At 40.8% G+C, this 12,143-nt stretch overlaps 1 long non-coding RNA gene across 1 annotated transcript; it reads right to left on the minus strand.

The window, feature by feature from the left end:
• Positions 1 to 468: 468 nt before the first annotated feature.
• Positions 469 to 6,400, minus strand: LOC127301062 (uncharacterized). Its single transcript, XR_007851832.2, has 3 exons — positions 2,684 to 6,400; positions 2,338 to 2,577; positions 469 to 1,318 (listed from the first exon to the last, which is right to left on the minus strand). It is a non-coding gene; the product is annotated as an uncharacterized lncRNA (long non-coding RNA).
• Between the last annotated feature and the right edge of the window lie 5,743 nt (positions 6,401 to 12,143).

Consider the following 12,143-nt stretch of genomic DNA (forward strand, 5'->3'; position numbering starts at 1 on the left):
ACTACAACCAAGAGTAGATTTCAAACCGGAAATTCAATTTGGCTCCCGGGTACGTATGCTCCCTCTACAAAAAAAAGTATTTTGAAGTGTTGAAAATTTTTGACAAAAAATTCTACCTCTAGATCTCCACAATATATGTCCGTACGCCAAGTTTCGAGAAAAAAACTGATATTTTTTATGGTCTATATAAAAAAGAGAAAATTTATGTTGTGACAGGCTTTATTTTAAGCACTAAATTTTGTCTTTTTTACACACGCCACAAGACAAGTCGAATTTTGACGAAACAACTTTGTGGACGTGTAGCATGTGAAGATGTTCGTGCGAATTTTTTGTTTCAAATTTTTTGATGTTTCAAAATGTATCTAAGACGCATTTTAAAATAAAGAGATCATATGATCCCATGTGCCAAAACATCACTCCCCAAACCAAAAGATGTTATTACAGCCAAGTATATAGAGTATACTGGCTGTGATAGCATCTTATATTACGCTGCTTTACCCCTTCTCTCTAAACTGAATGTATGACAGTGATGATTTTTTCTTACCACTTTATTTCTTAGAAGAATGCAAGACCAAGGCAATTCTTCTTCCTAAGATGTTCTAGTCTTACCATATAATCTCAAATAGTAGAAAATTTCTTACCATGCTCTGTCTCTGAAGCCTCCAGTATTGCCCACACAAACACACCACCATTCCCTGGCACTGGCAGCAACATGCCCCCTCCCTGAAAACAATGCCTGGCAGATCTGGCCTAGGTTGCTCTCAGTTCATTCAGCCTGAAACCTGGGTCTCATCATGTGTCCATCTGACGCCGGCCCTCCCTCCCTCCCTGCCTGCCAAAGGGATCATGGAGGAGGTCCTGGCTCTGCAAACGCAGGGCAGGACCATGCATGAAGGCGACGCGCCCCATCATTCCCTCGGAGTCCACGCCGCGCATGCCATCTTCTTCGTCCCTTCGCAGTCGCGCTGCAAAGATGGAAGCAAGTCTTTTTCTCAATCTCTCATCTCCTACATGTGTTTCAGCATCGGAATCTGCAGTCGCAGCACCCTGCTGGTCGATGAGACCACTGTGTTGCTATGCTAGATGCATAATGATGATCAGTGTGCACACAGCTCGTCTGATCCCTCTCCACGGCACTATTTAGTGGTCACCAGGCTGAAGAACAGTGGTCAATAAGTATCTGTTCTGGTTTTTTTTTTGTATGGAAGGCATGTTTTTTGACATATGCATAATGATTATTCTCAGCCAACATATACAGGATATTACTGTTTGGGAATAATGCTTGCATGGCCTCATGGAGATGCCTCTCTGCAAATACCTGCATTTTAGAATGCATACCTGAAGATGTACTTATTCCAAATAGATGGGTGGATCAAGAAACTATTCAATAGGATAAATTCTACTTCCTGAGTTCAGCTTCTATTCTTTAAAAGAGGAAAACAGAAACAGAAATAAGTATAAAAGCTAAGAAACAAACCGTACAGTACCTGCAAACAAACAATAAACATCAACATCATTGGGAGCGTACAATATCCGGGGCACATGCGAACATGCGTGCACATGCCATCACTGTTCACTAAAGAACTCAGGTACGGTACCTTGTACTCTCCAATTACTCTGCTGTTAGACGATACCTACGTTTTTCAGGAACTTCCATGCTCCATAAAAATCCATGGAGAGTTATCAACCTGGATGTTTTCCCTAACATCTATCAGCCTCCTCGGCTGAAAAAACTACCAATTCTTTAAATAGTAATAAAACATAGTTATATGAACAAAAGTATAGTCGTTTTATAAATCTGTGTAGATCTTTTTAGCGAAAAAAAATCTTTATAGATAATTAGAAGAAAAAAAAAGGCCAAATGCAGGTTAAGACTCTTGTTCACCATGAGGACCCTTGGGAACTCTAACCTGCATGCATAGTCGACCCCAGCCATCACTTAGTTTCACAAATTGTCCAATAATCTATAGCTCATTTACTGGCAAGACTCGTCAAACCATGCTAGGCCATAAATTAGTTCCACTCGAGGATGGTAAATTAGTTCCACTCGAGGATGGGTTAAGGATCTTTTAGAACTAGCTCACATTGGGTACAGCGTACAAACAAGACTCCACTATCCCATAATGTATAAGAAAGGGCACACTCAGAATGTTTTTTGCAGCTGTGGAACACATTGATCGATCCTTCTAGCTCTGTAACTACTAATTGCAGCGGTAGAATTAGCCCTTCAGAATATCCATAAAACATGGCTTTCCACAGCCAAATGTTGAACAAAGCATGGCAAAGGGGCATGTTAACTTAATGTTCAAATTGAGGAGTAAAGCAAGGAACAAAAACCTGAGCTGGTGCAATCTTCTCCAGTATCTAAGTCGACTTCTTTATGAATTCTTGGAAGAGTAATAACATTAAGCCTCTCGATGAATGCTGCCTCCTGTGAATTCATTGTGTTCTGAATGGGCTTCGTACCATAGCATACCACTACTGAAGAGCCATATAACATCATGTTTATCAGTCAGATTCATGTCCTTTAGAACTCTGATTCAGGTGCAGGGTTTCCTCATATTGTAGGCATGGGTCCTATTTGAAGGATGGACAACACAAATGGAATGAGAGAAAATAATTGGAACAGAAAGAATAATCTGTTAGAGATTAGATGTGTGGTATATTGGGAATGGACCAGCACCAGATATGACGTCGGCACAAGCATGATGTGTGGCACTTCGGTCCTTTCACTCCTTACAAAACCTGAAATTGAACATCTGGGAGTGTTCTCCAGAACATAAGCACATTGTTAATATGTAATATGTAGACTCTTGCAGAGTGAATGACCTATGGACTCCAGAGCAGCTAGATTGATATACATCTCTGCACTAAATTTCTTGTTGATGTAAGCTGGGTATAGACGATACGAGTGTCAGACATACTGGTGTGGATTCTCTTACAGAAGAAGTTTCACTGAAATCATTATGCAGTAAAAAATATTCCTGAAATAAGCAAACAGTACTTGAGGGCGGTAAAGGGAGTACTCCGGTAAAGGAAAACATAAACATTACTGGCAGCGAGGTTCAACAAAGCATATATTGGAAATGAAAACATGATTCGAACATGGTGTCGCCAATGAGCATGTTGCTTGCACCCATTGCAAAGGGGACAGTGCAATTTCTGTTCACATCCACAAGCAGGCAAGGCCTAAAGTGTAAACTATCACCTAAAGAAAAAAAACTACAAAAAATAGAACAAGTTCAACTGTAAAAAGTGTCATCATAATGTTTAGATGCAGCAAAGAGATTTCATTCAAACAACAGAAATACTAGGCCGTAATGCCAACAGCAACATGCAACTGGAGAAGTATTCATGCAAAATAACTATCGTTGTCAGACCACAACTTTGGACAACTATAAAAAAATATGTAACCATGGAGGCATAATTTATCCCACATGGCATTCAACGTCGACGCAAAGAAGTGCCCGTAGGTGTGTATAAACCAAGAATTCCATAAATGTTTGATGAAATGTTCTGATTTATGCATATGGTATGGCCTGCCTATTCTCTAATGATTGGAGTTCCATGACCACTGCTAGCCCTCTTTATCAATAAGATGGGACCAAATTATGTGTGATTTCCCAGCAATAACGTAAGCCTTAAATGACACTGGTACATATGATGCAGCTCATTATGGGGATCTCTTGGGACCATGGACCATCTAATTGAGCGCTGTTCAATGATTAGCAAGGGACAATATCTTGTCAATTGTATGCCTTCTTATTTCATATATGCTTGGCAAGCACAATAACTACAGGTTGTTCGCTTATTTAGTATTTACTCAAGGTCTTCAACCACATCACATGACTTCCTAAGGTACATAGAAACAGTACTATAATACAATTATGAAGCATGTACCAAGAGGTATTGGAACCAACCTCAGGATGGATCAACAAATAAGAAAAACGAAGATTATCCATGTCATGTGGTTAAAGACCTTTAGTATACAGGTAAAAGCATGATCTTGTTCATTTAGTTACCAACAAATCTCAGCTTCCATGATATTTCCACAACAATTGCAATCTTGAGATGGAATATAATACTAGAGTGCTTCTGGAAATTGAGGGATGTATCAGAACGCAAGGACAAGCATGCATCCTATTCGAACTTCCATCATTGCATGCAAAGCCAGTAACAATGATGAGACAATAGGTTTATATACAAATCTACAGTAAGAAATTCTTTGCTCAAATCAATCGTGAATGAAAAAATAAGATAACCAGAAAAAATGGTACTATGCTAGACTACCCTTATAACGTCCTGAAATTTAGCTCTTTTTTGGATAAATGGAGAATCCAGGATCTTTTATGTTTTCTACCTTAGAATTTGCTAGATACAAAACAACAAAATAGATAATATATACGCAAAAGTGGTTCACCTAAGATGCTTCGGTAGTTATATGAAAGTATAAACAGTATCTTAAGTAAATTTGTATATGTCTTGACTTCAATATATAATTTATTAATTCAATAATGTTTGACGTATATAGCTACACTAGCTAATTATGTATGTTCCAAAATATTTTTAGGACGCTCCATGTTTCCATTTAGTCATAACCTTGAAATTATCATTCCAAAGTTGACAATGTTCAGTCGTATGTGTTTGTGTTGTAAGCAGAGAGCCAAAGTTGAAAACTAGGTCTGTTTTTCAGCTTAATAGAAATAGGGGTAGAGCCTAATTCGAAAAGATGTGTTGTATGCAGGTAGGGCACCCAAAGTATGTCCAGTTGAGGCTTGGATTCGATATAAGTACTGAAGAAGTGCAAAGATACAAAACAATCAAATGAAAATAATGTTTTACCAAACATGTTATTTCCAAATAATTTGAACTGATGACACATAGCTGTATATGTTATCTCAGTCATAGAAGTAAACTTCAGAGTTCAGAGAGAGATGAGACAACAAAATAGATATACTAGCAAATAAAATCTATCTACCTACACTTGGATTACTAAGTTAAAATTGTACACCCCCCAAGTAGGCGTATCAAAGTAGGCAGGATTTCAACAATGCAATCTCAATGAGATTTAGATGACAAAAAACTGCCTACTACCTGTTCCATAATGTTGCTAATGTAGCCCAGACAGACCTCTAAATATTTACTACTTGGCTTCCTATTTTCGTTATGAACTTGAGAAGTGATGCAAATTATGTACAGGACATAAATGCCATAAAGCCTATTAGTTTTATGTCGATGTATGTTTGATGAATGCTACAATAATAATATTTGAGTAACAACAGAAATCAAGAAGCACAAATCCATGATGTCAGGTTCAAACAGAAAATAGACAGGTTGGGTCTCTTCTGACATCAAGTTCAAATGCAAGATATTCAAACTAAAATTGCTAAAAAAGAATGTATGTAACTCAAGCCCCACAAGACCCTCCATTGTTAAGCATTTGAATTGTGTATCATGCGATCGCAAAATAGAGATTCTTGACCGGTATTGATTTAACGAGGGAATTGGAATCATTTATCGGCAATTCAAAAGGTGCATAAGAGAAAAGGTATCCTAACTTATGCTATTCCTTGTCTAAACATAGCCTTCAGCTGTGCCGAAATCTGATGGAAACCAGAGGTTTGCTATGTATAAAACCCGACTGCCATGCATATCATATGTCATTTGTAGTCAATAACCCTCCACAAGAAGTTAATCAAGCAAAAAACATGATATAAAAACTGACAAAGTACCAACGCTGCATACCAATGACAGTTGACACTAATGGGAACCAAGACTCCAGGAATACTTCACTGACTACAGGTTTGGGACAGTCGACAGGTGTGAACTGTGAAGTATCATTCCGTAGCCATGCATGTGTCCCTACAAGGACATGATAGAGAAATTGTATGCACCCTGTTTGTGAAATCATGTGCTTATCTCGTCGCTTCCATGCCTAAGAATAATAATATTCCCTCCGTCCAAAATTATTTTTTGGATTAAGTTTAAATTTGAAATAAAACCACGACAAGTATTTTGTGTCGGAGGGAATAATAGAACTCCTATGCCCCTTCCCTTGCTATAGCATCCAAAGTGGACACAACAGACATCACATGTGTTATGCGTTTCAGGGATCAACGGGAGGAATGAGTACCTTTGCTACGCCATGCAATGGACATGGCCCAGCCATTCCGTCGAACACCTTGTGGGCAATCACAGGTCCCATCCACCCTAGCAAGCTACACCTTTAAGAAGGCGCACCGCGTTGGAGGATAGTGCTCAGGTCGCGGACAGTCGGGCGTGAGCACGCACGGGGGATGGGCTCATCTGGCTACGCCGGCGAGGCATCCCCTGGCGCCGCTATCGCCCAAGCTAAGGAGCTCGCCTGCTTGCCTTCCTATGTGTTCGTGGTGTCTTTTTTTTTTTTTGTAACAACTTGTGGAATTCATTGGCGAAACCGATTACAAACGATTTCAAAAAAATATATAATATGATCTCAGACTTTTGCAAAAATGACCTCACACCATACTTCTAAAACGTAATCAAGCTCATCGTCTTCGTCGTCACCAACCAAGTACAGAGACCGGATCCAAAAGCATCGCATCTTCCAACACCATCGTATCACCGCCGCCGTCATCGCCACACTGGACTTTGAACACTGAAGGAGTGCCCACCCTAGAGGGTGAGAGCTAATAATCTTTTCCAGACCACCGGGCAGGCGGGAGATGGGGAAGAGCAAGCAGTACCTCCAAACGAAGAACCCCGAGCAGTAGACCCAAACCACCGGCAGAACTCTCCACCATATGGTAGGTTTAGCGTCGACACGTCAAGCCACCTCCTCCCCTCGCCACCAAGGCTGGCCAGAAGAAGCTGCAAGACGCGGCAGCCGTACACCACCAGAAGAACACAAACGACCCTAAAAAGGAAGACACTGGTGCCATTCCCTTCCTCTCCCTCGCCACCACGGCCCGCCGAGGGGAAGACAACATCATCAGCACCCCTTCGACTCAGACTCCACAAACTCCACAGCAGGGTCGAAAGTCGACCGCACCCAGGGAAACCACCCTCACCAGATCCGTAGATCTGAGAGGATACCCGGCCAACAGCTCGCCGGCGCCGGCACAAGTGGCCTCGCCGGGATGGGGATCGAGCTCCAGCAACCTTATTCCGACGCGACGACGCCTCCACCATCCTAACGACGTCCCCCGAAACCCTAGATGAAACCAAGCCGAGCCGCTACCCGGCACAGCCGGAGAGGATCCCCCTCCCGCTGCCGTCGCCGCACCACCGGCGGCGGAGGAAGGAGGAGGGTGTTGGTGGGGGCTAGGGTTGGGGGCGGCATGTGGTGACCCGGCATACCACTGCATGGTGTAGTATGCAAGTCTGATATAACACCAATGAAACACCGTTCCACTAGTATTATATCGCTCAGAGTGGTACAACAGAAACATATGCGGGTCCAAGGCATGTCTATAGAATTACAACACTGACTCTGTTACATAAGATCATCACAGCCTCCTACTTTACAATGAGGTAAAACTGCAAATAACTCCAGAAGAACGGCTCGTAGTCTAGTCTTATCACGAACTCTATTTGTAGAGTATTTAACTAGCTATAGAGGCTAAGCATAGATTCTAGCTAAATAGGAGCTAGGTTTAGGAAGAAAGTTCCTTTCTATTGCTAATCTAGGTTTTCTCCTTGTTGGATGTGGTATCTGACTCCTCTGACAGGGTCCTGTCTTTTGAAGTAGTTGTTGACTCCTCGGCCTTCGAGTTGAACTGTAGATCCTCCTTCGATGCCTCCATATCTAAGCAGGGGATTTAAGAGTGGGATGAGTACGAGCGTACTCAACAAGTTCATTATAGGAAAGAGGTGTTTAATGCACTAGCTACGGTATTAGACCAGAAAGTCTAATACCAATGCAAGTTTTCGTAACCATTTCTTCAAAAGGTTGCTTTTATTCAGAAGAACTATGTCCGTCAGCCTTCACCGGTTTACTAGAACTTCATGGAGCTCCTTTCCGGCCGCGTTCGTAGTTCCATATCCCGGAACAGGGAGTGACAGGTCACGGTTCTTTACACTCTGCAGAGGTGTGTTGCTTTACCCATAAGAGATCTTAACCTTGGTGCCAACCGGGTGATCTTCCCGTCCACACTTCCTATGGTGTGAGGCCCGGTATAAGGTCTAGCCAATCATGTTCCTCCGCTACCTCGCACACCCACCCTTTGTTGCATACCCTGACCCTGGGTCCACACCGGTCCCATTATTCCCATATATTTCAGGGTGGACCCCGACCACGACGACAATGCAGGGCTCTACCATACATTCCTACGCCGGTAGCTGCAACCCATCATAGACCGCAATACCGTGGGGACTTAAGGCTTCCCCAGCCTACCGCTTGTTCTTCGGGCGACAAGTGTCTACGGACAATGCCGTGGGGACTTAAGGCTTCCCCAGCCTACCGCTCGCCCCCGACAGATACAAGTGTCTACGGTAAAGCGCGTCCGTTGATGTACGAGAGGTGGAAACACTTTTGACTACTCCATCCCACTCCAGATCTTATGGTTAACACGGGTATTACGGCACAAGAATCACTGGCGACATTTGTTGTTTAATCCTAGATGGATATAAACCCTTGCAATGGAACCTCCACCATATCAACACAATCCATGGTTCCATTGCCCACCACATAGTCATATTCATAGTTATGAAAATAGTGGTTTTGGTTTTGATGCAATAGTGATAATCATAGTACTTTGCAAGTAATTTGATAAAGATACTCAAATGACATGAGCAAGCGATGAACTTGCCTTTCTTGACTGCAAGATTATGCAGACAAGGTCTTCGATACGCAATAACTCCAAATTCTGAAATAGCATCATCGTCCGGTAAGGACGATGTTTAAAAGATTGGCAAGGATGCAATAATGTATAAGTATGAGATGCAATCGCTCTAAGCGTGACCTAACCCCGATGATTTAGGATCAGTGAGTTGTAATGATTGGTTCAGGGTGTGTTGCACTTTTAGAGTGATTCACAAACAAGGTTCTTATTAAGGATTAGTTGCTTGGTATCATAAACAGGTGTTGTAATATATCATAATAATAACACTAATAGCATACAACAATAACATTTGGTATAATCCTAACATGTAATGAATAGTGGTTGGTTTTAGCACTATATGGCATGGTTAATGATGAATTATCATATACTTCAAAAGAATAACTTTTGAAGAACATGTTCTTTAATAAAGAACAAGTATGATAATTAGGTTGGTGGGGTTCTATGGTTGACTATGGTTTCATCTAGTTTCTGGAGTAAGTATTAGATGGATCTCAACAATGTTGGATTCATCAACACCTAGGGCTTGTATGGTTTTAGTGAAGCATAAGTATCTTAAGCAATTAATGGTTGCTATCATGGTGATATATCTTAGTGGTAATAGATAGCTAGGGTTGATAGGTCCTGTTAGGCAAGGTTGATGACTACTTCCTATTTACTTCAAAAGAATAACTTTTGAAGAACATACTTCTTAAATAATAAGAAGTATAACAATTAAGGTTGAGGTTGTCTTGTTTTAGCTATTGGATCTACTAAGTAAGGAATGGTAGTTTCCTAAGTAGGATGATTAATAATTATCTAACACTTATAGGGTTTAGTGTGTAAGGAATAGGTTGCATAATATTGGCATGGTTGCTATCAGGGCTCATCACAATGGTGTGATGCTAAATAGGTATGATTAAGAAGGATGGTCTTGGGAATAGGAACTAGGGTTTAGACTTGGTTGACCCTACTTGATTATCTAGGTCTGATGAAGATGAACATATGGAATATCCATCTATTAGTGATAGGTCTTCTACATTTTATGTGGACATGAACAAGCTTTGAGTTGCTAATTAGGAATCTAGGGATGATAGTGAAGTAATATGATCACACATTTGACCTAGGGTTTAGGTTATAATCAAGTTAGGTTTCATATGAATTGATGGAGCTAGGTTTCCTAATGGTATTAGGGTTTTAGGGTTTCACATGGAATTATGTGGTTATCACTTTGTTTATAATGGAACTAGGTCTTCCTATTTACCCTATAATTCTTGGATTAATAACTTCATTAATAAACTTGAAGTTATTATTAACTTTGAAATAAAAATAATATCGGATTTGGTATTTTATTAATTTTCAAGAATTAATAATTAAGATATTTGTTAATTAGGGTTTATTCCCCTTTGATAAGGAATTAATAAATTAACAAATAAAGAAAATTAGTTTTAATGCTTTATTTATTTTACTTATTAGTTTTTATTTATTTTAGGAAGTTTTCCAAATTATTGGATTTTAATTGAATTTATAATTAGAATAAAATGCTTAAATAACAAGTATTAAATAATTAAATTTTTATTTAAAATAAAAATTTCATATTATATTTCTATTGGATAGAGTTTACTTTTATAAGAATTTTGATATCTTATTTTAATTTTTCTGAGTTAAAATGAATTTTCTAAATTAATTCTAAGTTGCAGATATTTCTTATTTTTATTTATTTTTTATTTAAACAGAAAAAACTAAATCTACCGCTCTCATCCTTACCCTGGACACAGACAGGTGGGGTCTGGGCTGAGTCAGCTGCCTCGTTGGCAGTTGACTGGTCAAACCAGTCTGCGGACCCCACCACCACGTCACCTGGCCGGTCAACTCGCCGGCGGTGAGTCAGCGGACGACGGCGCCGCCAATTTACTGAAGGAGATATGCCCTAGAGGCAATAATAAAGTGGTTATTATTTATATCTTTATGTTTATGATAAATGTTTATATATCATGCTATAATTGTATTAACCGAAACATTAGTACATGTGTGATATGTAGACAACAAGAAGTCCCTAGTATGCCTCTTAAACTAGCTTGTTGATTAATGGATGATTAGTTTCATAATCATGAACATTGGATGTTATTAATAACAAGGTTATATCATTATATGAATGATGTAATGGACACACCCAATTAAGCGTAGCATAAGATCTCGTCATTAAGTTATTTGCTATAAGCTTTCGATACATAGTTACCTAGTCCTTATGACCATGAGATCATGTAAATCACTTATACCGGAAAGGTACTTTGATTACACCAAACACCACTGCGTAAATGGGTGGCTATAAAGGTGGGATTAAGTATCCGGAAAGTATGAGTTGAGGCATATGGATCAACAGTGGGATTTGTCCATCCCGATGACGGATAGATATACTCTGGGCCCTCTCGGTGGAATGTCGTCTAATGTCTTGCAAGCATATGAATGAGTTCATAAGAGACCACATACCACGGTACGAGTAAAGAGTACTTGTCAGGAGACGAGGTTGAACAAGGTATAGAGTGATACCGAAGATCAAACCTCGGACAAGTAAAATATCGCGTGACAAAGGGAATTGGTATTGTATGTGAATGGTTCATTCGATCACTAAAGTCATCGTTGAATATGTGGGAGCCATTATGGATCTCCAGATCCCGCTATTGGTTATTGGTCGGAGTAAGTACTCAACCATGTCCGCATAGTTCACGAACCGTAGGGTGACACACTTAAAGTTGGATGTTGAAATGGTAGTACTTGAATATGGAATGGAGTTCGAATATTTGTTCGGAGTCCCGGATGAGATCCCGGACATCACGAGGAGTTCCGGAATGGTCCGGAGAATAAGATTCATATATAGGATGTCATTTTATGTGAATTAAAATGTCGCGGAAGGTTCTATGGAAGGTTCTAGAAGGTTCTAGAAAAGTCCGGAAGAAACCACCAAGGAAGGTGGAGTCCACATGGGACTCCACCTCCATGGCCGGCCAACCCTAGTGGGGGAGGAGTCCCAAGTGGACTCCCCCTTAGGGGGCCGGCCACCCCCCCATATGGGAGGTGGAACTCCCACCTCAAGTGGGAGTCCTAGCTTGGCTAGGTTTCCCCTCCATATGGAAGGTTTTTGGTTCGGGTCTTATTCGAAGACTTGGAGACCAACTCTTGGGGATCCACCTATATAATGAGGGGCCAAGGGAGGGGGCCTCCCAAACCCTAAGACCACAAGCTGGCCGCCCCCTTGAAGTGGCCGGCCACCCCCTCCCAAACCCTAGCCGCCCCCCTCTCCTCCATAACTCCCGCGTAGCTTTAGCGAAGCTCCGCCGGACTTCT

This window comes from Lolium perenne, chromosome 7, assembly GCF_019359855.2.
Source record: "Lolium perenne isolate Kyuss_39 chromosome 7, Kyuss_2.0, whole genome shotgun sequence".
In the NCBI taxonomy this organism is placed as follows: Eukaryota; Viridiplantae; Streptophyta; class Magnoliopsida; order Poales; family Poaceae; genus Lolium; species Lolium perenne.